The sequence below is a fragment of the Suncus etruscus genome, chromosome 3 (genome assembly GCF_024139225.1).
Source record: "Suncus etruscus isolate mSunEtr1 chromosome 3, mSunEtr1.pri.cur, whole genome shotgun sequence".
NCBI lineage: Eukaryota > Metazoa > Chordata > Mammalia > Eulipotyphla > Soricidae > Suncus > Suncus etruscus.
In genome coordinates this window covers 147,854,235-147,866,318 of record NC_064850.1, presented here as the reverse complement: position 1 = coordinate 147,866,318, position 12,084 = coordinate 147,854,235, and positions in this window count along the sequence as shown.

Here is a 12,084-nt window from a genome sequence, read left to right as displayed (position 1 = left end):
TGCGCGTGTGCATGCGCATGCCTGCCTGCCTGTCTGACTCCCTAGGACTGGTCTGTGTGTGGCTGCATATGAACAGTCATACTGATTCCGTGCTCTCTCAAAATCACCATCAAGGACCATTAAGGATCATCAGCCATGGTGGGTACTGGCCCCCTCTCTCTGCTTCATGAGAATGGGGGCTGACTCAAACACCCCGACACTGGAACTTCCTCCTGAGGATATGAGCTATTTCCAGTCAAAGTAGACAGAAGTGTCCCATTCTTGGGAATCCTGCTGTCGCACCACTAGATGGTAGAGGACACTATCCACCGCTGCTGGGGTGAGTACCACAGGATCTCTTCACTGGAAATTCTGGGGTCACCCTTCATACCAGCAGGTCTGGGGTGAACATATCTTCATGCTATGTGGACAACTATGTTTGCTCATCTGGGCATGCCAGCATCTCTGTGCTGTCCCCTGACTGCCAGGCCCCCAGTCCAAAGTTCTGCCCTTGTTCCCCCAGCAGGAAAGGCTCAGTCTCAACTTGGCCAGCAGTGGTCTCTGAACCCACAGAGGCTCCTCTCCTCTTAGATTGAGCAACCTATGGCCTCTGTCATAGACTGCCAACTCTCCAAGCCCAGCCAGACCCACCTCCTTAAGGTGACATCCAAGGATGCCTGGCTTTCCTGCCTAGTCTAAGACAAGTCACTGATACCACCCATGTCCTCCAGTTATTCTTCTTGTCTTGCTTCTCTCTTTGATGAAACAATTTTATCTATCTTGTCCACCAGAAATGGGACCCATTTCTGGTAGCTGTATTCCTACTTGGGGCCTAGGTGGTCCTGGGCAGATTGATGGATGCCATGAGCTGAACAGTACTGGGCAGGAGTGGCTGGACACAAGAATAGCATGGGGTCCTTTAGAAGAGAAGGCACTAGAGTCGACGATTTGTGACTAGGTCACACACCAGGAGAGGAGATGGGATCTAGCCCGTTTATTCACTCAAAGAGTGGGGTTTTTATACATTTACTTTAGCAATTTAATTTGAGTTAGCAAGGAAGAAGGTGGTGACTAGTAGTTTCCATAGCATGAAAATATGTGGCTTCTGCGAGTTATAGATAATCAACAAAACATTCTATAGAATTCATTGACATTCTCTTTAGCAAAGTGATTATAATACTAGTTGATCTTTACCAGAGACATCACTTAGATTTGGCTGGCATTTAACAATACCGTAATTGGCCAAAGTCTAAGTCTGCTGAATCCGATTTGTGGCTTGAATGCTCAGCTCCTCTTTGCCGGGCATCTTTTGTGTGGCTGTTTACTGCATGCCTAAATTGGGTTTTGTTTTGATGCAAAGATGATCATAAAAACCAAGTAGCCATGGGTCAGGGCCGGATGCTGATTCTTCAGTAATTTTCACATTCTTATCTCCTATAGCATTTCTTTTTTTTAATGAAAGTTTTATAGTTCTAACCTGCAAGTAGATCTATGATAAATTCAGAATTAATGTTTCATGTAAAGTAAGGTAATGATTGGAATTAATTTGTTTGTTTACGAAGATCAGATATCATAATAATATTTCTTGAAGAGTCTGTTTTCTTCATAGAATTATATTTCAATAGCTTAATTTGTTACTCTCATATGAATTAATCTATTTGTTTACTTTATTCTGTTTGTTTATAAGTTTAGTCTTGTTCAAAACTATACCAACTTAGTTATTATGATTTTTTAAATAATATTTTATTTAAACACTTTGGTTACAAACATGATTGTGGTTGGGTTTCAGTCAGATAAGAGGACACTCCCATCACCAGTGCAACATTCCCACCACCAATGTCCCAAATGTCCCTCCTCCCCACCCCGCTCCCGCCTGTACTCTAGACAGGCTTTCTATTTCCCTTATACATTTTCATTCTATACTGATTAGAAAAGCTTGGAATAACCAGGCCTTAAGACATTTGCTTGATAACTAGGAAAAAATTTTTATTTACAGAAGTCTTGGTGATGTTTAGAGGGATTCAGAGAGATGTCCCATAGGATGCTTGTAAAACTATGTCTCAAATGAGAGGGCAAATTTATCTGCGACCTCTATCAATATTCCCTTTACCCTAAGCATCTCTTTGCAATTGTGGGTGCAGGCAACCAAAGGCTTTTTTGAGCCAAGGTCCCTCCCTCCCTTAGCCATGGACTCTAGGCTAGGATTCATTTTACAGAGGTCATGACAGATGAAAATCCTGAGGTTGGAAGTGGTAGGTGACTGGCATATTTTATTAGGTAAAAATGTCATGTAAGGCTGTGGCAACTAGCTCAGTATCCCAATGTTGCCTGCTTCAGGCCAGCTGAGCAATCTCTTCTTGACCAAGGGTTAATACTACAATGTCCCCTGCTATGTCCTCTCCCTCACTAGTTTCTACATTTGCTCTACAGGAATATACTACAGTTCTTTACTACTGGTGTCAGCTAGTAATAGGCAGACATTAGAATTAAAGGCTAGCTCTTTCAAACCCTATTCTCTTGATCAGGTATTCATCTTTTACATTATGTCTTGCAAAGTATTTCATTTAATAAAGACTACAATACTTCACAAGAGGAAGAAAGAAAAAGAAAGAAAGAAAGAAAGAAAGAAGAAAGGAAGAAAGAAAGAGAAAGAAAGAAAGAAAGAAAGAAAGAGAAAAAGAAAGGAAGGAAGAAAGAAAGAAAGGGAAGGGGAGGGAGGGAAGGAGAGGGGAGAGGATGGAAGGGGAGTGGAGAGGATGGAAGGGGAGGGGAGAGGATGGAAGTCGAGGAGAGAGGGGAAAGGTGAGGGGAGGGAAGGGGAGGGGAGAGGATGGAAGGGGAGGAGAGAGGGGAAAGAGGAGGGGAGGGAAGGAAAGGGAAGGGGAGGGAAGGGGAGGGGAGGGAAGGGAAGGGGAGGGAAGGGAAGGGGAGGGGAAGGGGAGGGAAGTAGGGAGGGAAGGAGGGAGGAAGGAATGAAGAAAGAAAGGAAGGAAAGAAAGGGAAGGAAGGAAAAAAGGAAGGAAGGAAAGAAGGAAGGAAGGAACGGGAAGGAAGGGAGGAAGGAAAGGGAAGGAAGGGAGGAAGGAAAGAGAAGGAAGGAAGGAAAGAAAAGGAAGGAGAAGGAAAGATAAGGAAGGAGAAGGAAGGAGAAGGAAGGAGAAGGGAAGAGAAGGTAAGAGAAGGAAAGAGAAGGAAGGAAAAAGAAAGAAAGAAAGAAAGAAAGAGAGAAAGAAAGAAACGGAGAGGAATGGGAGGCAGAAAAAGAGCTAAAGAAGTAGAAAAGAAATAAGAGAAAAGGAAGCGGGAAGAAAATAAAGAAGATATGAATGAAGGAATGAAGGAAGAAGTGAGGGATGGAATGAAGAAATGAAGGAAGAAAGGGAGGTAGAAAATGAAGGAAGAATGGAATGAGAGAAAAGGAAGAAAGGAAAAAGGCAGGAAAAAGGAAATGAAGACGAGGGAGGGAGGGAGGAAAGATGGAAGGAATTATTCTTGGGAGAACACTAGATAAGCATATTTAAATAAAAACAAGGAAAAACCAACAGTGTTGCTTTTATGGTGCCATGGTGCTGGTTTTCCATTTAGCTAATCTGGTCCCATTCCCTGAGCACTCAATAATGATACTCGCAGGTATAATTTCAGCAGGTGTGACCTCTAAATAGACATGGTCAATCCTGGTATAATCCCAGGACCCTAAATGTTCCACTGAGTGCTCTAGGATTGAAAGTTGTGTGTAGAGCATGGGACCATGAGTTGCAGCTCCATAACAAAAAAATCATATCTAGAATATTTTAGAAATATTTTATCCCAACAATTCAGCAAGAAAAACAAAGAGTTATCTATTGAATGGGGGAAAAGATTGATTTATTTATAACATCTGAAATATCCAAAATCCTAACACCTGGTTTAAACTCAACTCTATTCCTAAGTGCTTAAGATCATGTGCAAATAAAACATAAAACAATTATATTGCTATAGTAAAACAAAGAATATAAAATTTGGGAATAAAGTGAGATGTTAAAGTTTAAGTTCTAATAATGCCAACACTGTTGAGGGAAATTGATATCAAGTAATGGGAAAGGCACATCATGTTCAAGGATAAGAAGATTCATTATTGTTAAACTAATGTATTTTCTGAATTAGTATGTATTTTAATGAAGTTCCTAGTAGAAATATCTTACATGCAAATTTCACTGAGGTGAAGAGAGAGAAAGAAACAATTAAGGCATGGAAATGTAGCACTGGTTGATGGGGGGTGTGTATTCTGTTTATGACGAAACCTAACTCCAAACATGCTTGTAATCACGGTGCTTAAATAAAGATTTATTTTTAAAAAGTTGATGGAAGTAATGCAGGAACATAGGCAGAGGGTTTGGAGCACAGGGGTAGTGTGCCATGGGAGGACAGAGGATGCCAATATAGCATAGTTGTCTGTTAAGAACAAATGAGCCATTGTAATGGAAAAAATCAAGGGTCAGACCCAAAGAGACATGAGGTTGTGGAGGGTCATGGTCACTGGGTGGCGATGTTGTGCCTTTGCATTTTTCATCAATGCCATGAACTTGAATACTATTATATCACTAATACCTAAGGTACAATAAAATTATGTATTAAAAACCTATGGGACATTTTTAAAATTATATGGAAGTCCATATAATTCCCCAAGAATGCCAGAAGTAATGCCAGAAGTATAGAGCCAGACTCCTGATGCCAACAACCCCCATTTTTTTTTTTTTATTTTTAAATTATGAGAACAAGGATGCAAAGAAAGAGGACAAGGTAAAGTTACAGTGGAAGGACAATACATAACATAATTCTCAGAAGTCCCCTTGCTAATATCCCAACTTTGAAATTTCATCCAAAGAACATTAAGATTGTAACACACTATAATATTTCTTAACAGCACACAGGGCAATCTAAAGCCATAAAACTTACATAACTCCTTAAACATTACAGGCATAGCATTTTTTTTTACATTTCCATATTCATGCATATTAGCTTAAGTTAACCTCAAATATTAACTGGGTTCTTTTTAAGGATTAGAGTCAAAGGAGCACAGCAAAAATGGTGTTAGAGTGGCAATTGTTTGCATAGGCCCACCAAAATATGAGGGACATGGAAAGAAATAACCTTGGCCTAAATACAAAAAGACCCGACCCCTGAAGGTTCCTGGCACAAGACCAACTCTAGGCTCCAGGCAAGCTAGATCGTCCAATCCAAGACATTGTCTGTAGTGCCAACACACTTATATTTTTCACACAGTCTCTGTTGTTGGTATCAAGCTTCTGTATTAAAGATCCTGGTATCTGTATATCCAACATTGAAGTCAGGATGTGGAGCGTCCTCTGGTTTCACCTCACAATCAAAGGGCAATGCAGGGAGCCCTGTCTTGTAAGCAAGTCGTCGTTGTTGTTAAGTCTTCTCAGTGTTAATGGAAGTCTCTTTTGAGCAGGACAATGTCTGAGCAGTGTAGAGTCTTCCTTGGTAGAGGATTGCTTCCATGTGATGCTATAGACCAGCCTGGATGTTTTGTGGATGGCTTCCCTGGTTCAGGGAAATGCCCTTTCTTCTGAGGTCTGTGCCAGGTCGTTATGTCAATGTTCAGGTTGTAAGGTCCCTTTGCACTATAAGATTTGTCTGTACCAATCTCTATTAGATAGGCTCTTATTTATATGTATAGTATTTTCCCATTTTAATGTGCCTATGCAAAAAAGGAGCAATGCCACATGGTGTTCTTGGTGCATATGGGCAACCCCCATTTTTTATCTCACTGGAAACTAAAAATATGGTGACATTCTAGATTTAATATATTTCTCTATGTGTGTATACTTACTTATATGCTAAATACATTTTAAAAAGATAGGTTTTGATTCATATAGTATATTTACTTTTGGGTATCACACTTGATCTTTGGCTAACAGCTGCAGTCAGACTAGATGTGGAGAGCTAGGACTCAAGAAACTATGATGCCCCAGGAATTTTTTTTGGTGGGGGGTCTACACCCGGTAACACTCAGGGGTCACTCCTGGCTCTGCATTCAGAAATCGCTCCTGGCTTGGGGGATTATATGAAACACCCGGGATTGAACCCAGGTGGGTCCGCGTGCAAGACCAACGGACTATGGCTGCGAGATCGCTCTGGCCCCGCCCCAGAACTTTCATGATGCAATAATATTACAGCCCTTGCTCCTTGGCAACCCCCACAGGTCAACTCATTCTGGCAAATAGAGAGAGGCGAGGCGGTTGCGCCAGAGAGAGCTACGAATTTTTTTGTTCTTGTTTTATATTATTGTTATATTTTACATAGGATTATAGTAGTATTTAGTATAGTAGTATTTGGAATTTCGGATTGTTACGAACTTGAAATATTAGGAAAAATTTAGTTTACATCGAGAAAACATGGGCAAGTGCCTCTCATGTTGTATGAAAGGTAGGTAATACAAATGTAAATGCATTCTCCTCTTTTTATATACTCTCCCTAATTTTTTATGCTACTGTAATTGGCATTTGTAGATATTCTCTCTCAAGTGATTTTGAACTGTTGAATCAAAGTCATCTCCAAGCCTTTTTTTTTTTATCTCTTTAGAAAAGTATACTCATCCACTTAATGGGAGAATCAGGGTGGGTCATGCATGGCTTTGGTTATGTGGTGATGAGAAAAAATAAGAGCAGTTCATCCAAAGCAGCTCCATCCAAAGCACACACCCAACAACATTGAATACAGGACATGGAAGATGCAACCACCAAACTTTGTAACGTTCCTGTCAGGGGGCAGCTGGATAGTGTTGGTGGGGGAAGGCATTGAATGGGTTATGGAAAAACGAGTATAGGAAGCTGACATTGGTGATGGGATTGGTATTGAAATATTATATGCCTAAAAAACGCAACTATAAGTAACTTTGTAAATCACAATTCTTTAAATAAGCTTATATAATTAAATAAAAGTAAAGATAAACCCTTCCCTCTTTTATCCTGCACCTACAGATGGATACACGTTAGCTAAATGACGGGAAATGTATTTATTTAGTGCAGCTAAAATGACTAGTTTTGGTAAGCAGGAAAGCATCTACGTAATTGGGATGAGTAACACTATTCATATGATGCATTCCTAGCATTGTAACATTGCCTTATAGCCTCTAGATTGAACCACAAACAGAGCTAAGTCTATTTGGGTCATGCTGAACAGTTTTGCAAAACAGACGATAGGTTGCCAATCCCTTAGTTTCATTTGGTTTTAGAATTGAATCAAATCCTCAAATATCCTGCACCCAGGGCAAGATGCTGCACTTATACATTCATTTACAGTTTGGTCATTTCTGATTTTTCAGTTGTCTTTTTCTAGATACCCCATTTCACAATGATTTCTTTCTTCCAACATGGGAGATGTTGACTGATGCTTCAATAGCAGCCAAATCCATGCCTGTTTAACAATCCCATTCACTCTAGTTCTTTGTGAGTTCTAGAATAGTTTCCTACCATCCTTTCTTGTATCCTCCAAGAAGAATCACATGCTCCATTTTATGTAAATCAACTTTCCTTCAGAGATATTGATGTTTTAGAATAATTTCAAGTGAAGTAAAGATATAAAATTTGCTGATGCATATTAGTAATATTGTTTACTTGGGAGATGCAGAGAGAATGCTACCTGCTAAAACTTGCTCCTAGAGAATGACAGTTGGATATGATTGTTTAATTTTCTGTGCTCTAGGGGCCTTTTATATGAGTAGCAATGCCTTTATTGAGTTATGAAATGTTTACATTTCAAACACAAGAATGTTTAAAAATGTATTACCCAAGAAAGGATCGCCTTCCATACCTAAAATACATATACTCTATCCTTTATATATGTATAATGACCTTGGTATGCATATATATTTTATACGCACATGTTAACACACAATGTATATACACAATGTATACACACAATGATCTTGGTTCAATTGTATGCTAAGTGTCCCTATTTTAAGCAGATACTTTTGCAAGTATCTCTTTTCTTTGATTCAAGAAGATTTGTCTTCTATCTAGATTTAAATATTGGGTCAAGGACCCACTGTCTGTCTAGCTTTACTGAATTGGTTGACATACCATTGAAATAATCTTTCCATTATTGTTCTTTCCCATTTTATTTATTGAGACCTTTGATTCAAGTTTCCATTTGGCTTGCTATTAAACACCCAAGTAACAGATTTAGGCAAAAGATGCACTGTGAGGCAAGATTCTCAGGAAGTTTCTGTTTTCTTTCCTTTCCTTTTGATTTTTTCCTGTGTGTGTGTATAGAAGAAGAAAATTGAGCAGCAATATAGTCAGTACGTACTGTAAGGTTGTTCACTTAAACATTATAAGATCTTTAAAGGGAGATGAAAGGGTTCATTCTTATGTTGAGCTCTGTTATAGTAAGAGGTAAGGTTTAAAGAGAAACATTTTTTACCATGAAAATATTCCTTCCACAAGCATTTATATAGCCTCTATGTAATAATGTATTCTGGCATTTGCTGTATCTACATGTATTTCAAAATGTGAAGATTATAGAGTGCACATGTTTCTGATCTATCATATGTGCATGTGCCTTTCTTCCATGAATTTGTCCCTTCGAAAAGACTGAATTTGGGGCCGGAGAAATAGCACAGTGGTAGGGCATTTGCCTTGCATGCAGCTGAATGGCGGTTTGAGTCCTGGCATCCCATATGGTCCCCCGAGCCTTCCAGGAGCAATTTCTGAGTGCAGAAGCAGGATTAACTCCTGAGCGCTGCTGGGTGTGACCCAAAACAAAACAAAACAATCAAACAAAAATAAGGAATGAATTTTTGAACCTCACTGTCAAAATAACTTATCTCCATAGTTGTTTTATGTAAATATAAATCTTTTTAAACGTGCTATTTGTATATATGGTACATTTTATTCAAATTATCTTCAGTTTAACGGAATGAATTTTAATAATCATTAAAACCATTTACAAGGAACTGTGAATGTTCAAAATTTAGAATAGTGCTTTCTGAGTCAACTTTAATCAGAAGATTAATTTCATGTCTGAATTTCCTATTAGTTTATGATTAAAGACATGCAGTCAGCTGACATTGAACTTGCATATGAAAAAGGAAGATGGAAAAGGCTGATGAATGATGTGAAAATGCAAAGCCAGCATGCATAGAAACTTGACTGAAAAACAGAGCCGGTGAACTCATCCTGTAGAATTCCTTATTCATCGTTTGGTCTGTTGTTTTTGCAGTCCTAAGTGCAGGGATACTGGTCATGGCTAGGAACTCTCAAGGTTTGCAGCAAGTCATGGTTAGAATGTCATGGAGTTAGATTACATTTTCTAGATTTTTTTTGAGAATCTTTGCATCAGTGTTATTCATCAGCATTATAGGTCTACAGTTTACTTTTTTTAGTGACGTTTCCATTGGTTTCTGGGTAATGTTGATCTTTTTGAAACTGAAAGATTCTTGAGTTCAGCCTTCTGAAAGAGCCTGAATAGGATTGGATGTGTGTTCTTTTTTTGAATCGCTCCTGCCGGCTCAGGGAACCATATGGGATGCCGGGATTCAAACCATCGTTCTTCTGCATGCAAGGCAAATGCATTAATCCCTGCTATCTCGCCAGCCCACGAGTGTGTATTCTTTGAAGGCGCCCCATCAGCACCAGGATTTAGCTTCAGCTGTTTGCCTGCTGCATCCTAGTGGCTTAATTAACAGAAACCTGAAAATATTAGTTGAATTGACTTAATTGATTTTGCTTAAGAGTAAGATGAATCCTACTCATTCTTTTACATGTACTTATCCTGCTTTTCCAACATCATTTTTGAAGATACTATCCTTACTTCACTGCATGTATGCACCTCCTTTGTCTAACATTAGTGACCACAGATTGCAGATGCATCTTTGCATACAGAATTTTAATTTGCTGGGAAGCAAATCCACCTTTATTCCAGCAGTGTGTCGCTTTAATTATTGGAGACTCATATTACAGTGTCAAATGAGGTAATCGGCTTCCTCCCAGCTCTGTCTGGCTTTGATGCATTTTGGGTGTTTCATGAATCATTATAATGCCATAGACCTTTGCAACATGTCATGGTTAGAATATCATGGTGTCATCATGTATATGATATATATGTGTTAGACGAGGCATTTGGATTGGTCCTCATATTGCCTTCTAATTAGATGTCTCTCGATTGGTTCCTTTGGTTTACATGTTCAAAAGATGGGGAAACCCCATTGCCTACTCATCTGGCATTTTTCACTCTCCTTGGGATGGGCTTTGTTTTTTCCAATGAAGGCTGCTTTGGAGGTCTGGAGAAGAAACTGACATCTTGGCTCATGGTTCCACATGGTAGAATAACTGGCTTGTGGGTGAACAGTTTGCAGTGTGAGTTTCAGGCCTGCTTTTCCTTCCCAACTCTGTGTGGATTATTTCCTGCATCAGACTTGCTACTGGACGTGCATCTCTTGTCCTACCTGAACTTGGAGCATGGGAATCCCTCTCCCTGTCTGTGGATTGTGGAATACACAACTCACCATTTCAGATATTTTGACAATATAGACTCCTCAAACTCGTTAACAATGATAACTTTTTCATCTCTTAAATTAAATTAAATCTTTTTTTAATTCCTAAGTCACAATTTATTTCCATGGCATAGGTCTTTCCAATCTTTAATTAAGATGATCCCTAGGTAATTGACTTTTTGGACATTACGTTGAAAGGAATGGACTCTATCATTTTCTCTTCAAGCTCTTTATTTGCTTTTCAGAGTATAAATGTTTTTTTTTTTTGTGTGTTGAATTACTAGCTAGACAATTTTTGTATTGGTTTATAGTTTATTTTGTTTTGTTTTGTTTTGTTTTTGGACCACACCCTGTGATGCTCAGGGATTACTCCTGGCTATGCACTCAGAAATCGGTCCTGGCTTGGGGGAACATATGGGATCCCAGGATTTGAACCACGTCCTTCCTGGTTCAGCTGCATGCAAGGAAAATACCCTACTGCTGCGCTATTGCTGTAGCTCCTTTAGTTCGGTCTGTAGGTTGGTTGGTTGGGTTTTTTTTTTTTGTTTGTTTGTTTGTTTGGTGTTTGGTTTATAGTTTCTAGGAGCTTTATTGTGTGTTCCTAAGTCTTCTGGTATATTTTCATGTCCTCTGCAGCTGTGGTCATTTGATGCCTTCTTTTCCCATTTGGATCCATTTAATTTATTTTTTCTTTTGAACGGGTTTGGCTGACATTTCTACTAACATACATAGGGTAAGTGGAGACAGTGAATATCTTTACCTTTGAATTGTTGCCAGAGAGATATTTTCGATGGTTGACACTTGAGGCTAATATTGCATTGGGTTTGCTATAGATGCTTATTATTATCTTGACAAAGTTTTCTTCTATCCCTACCGTATTGAGGGTTTTTACCATGAAAAGATGTTAATCCTTGTCTAGCACCAATGGATTGACATATGCTCTCCTCCTTCAGACCTGTCCACGGATGAGCCCGATGATACAGTAGAGAATCAGGAGAGCACAGAGCTACCAATAAAATCGGAGTGTCACCGTAGCTCCCTACGGAAGGTATGCTTAGCAGTTTGTCTATTGATAAATGTGTTGGTTTTAGCCTTTTGATGTGAAATACATGCTAAAAAGAGAATAATATAGTATAAATTAATGATGGTAATATGATTTTCCTGGAAGCATAAAAGAGAGGCCATAAGAAAATCTGTTAAAGCCATTTTACTCAAAAATTTTCATCCCTTTAGGAACATTGTAATCATCCCCTCACTGTTATTGGCCTGGAATTCTTCCAAAAAGCTCCAAAAATTCTAAGAAGTTTACTATTTGTTGATTGTGACTTTTAAATTTATGTGAATTTATAGATTTAAGAAATCATAGGTTCAAGGCAAAAAATCTCTGATTTTTATACTGTTTTTTCTATTTACAGGCAACATCTCTAACCAGTAAGTGTTTTTTAATTCTCTCCTTTTCTGTGGAAGAAAGGTCTTTCTGATCGCCTCATTTATCAAGTCAAGAAATTGCAACTTGCTAGTAGGAACAGTATGAGAGGTGCAGAACATCTTGATTTCCTGGTGAAACAATATATCTCTTATCTTTTTCAAAAGAAATGGATTTAATT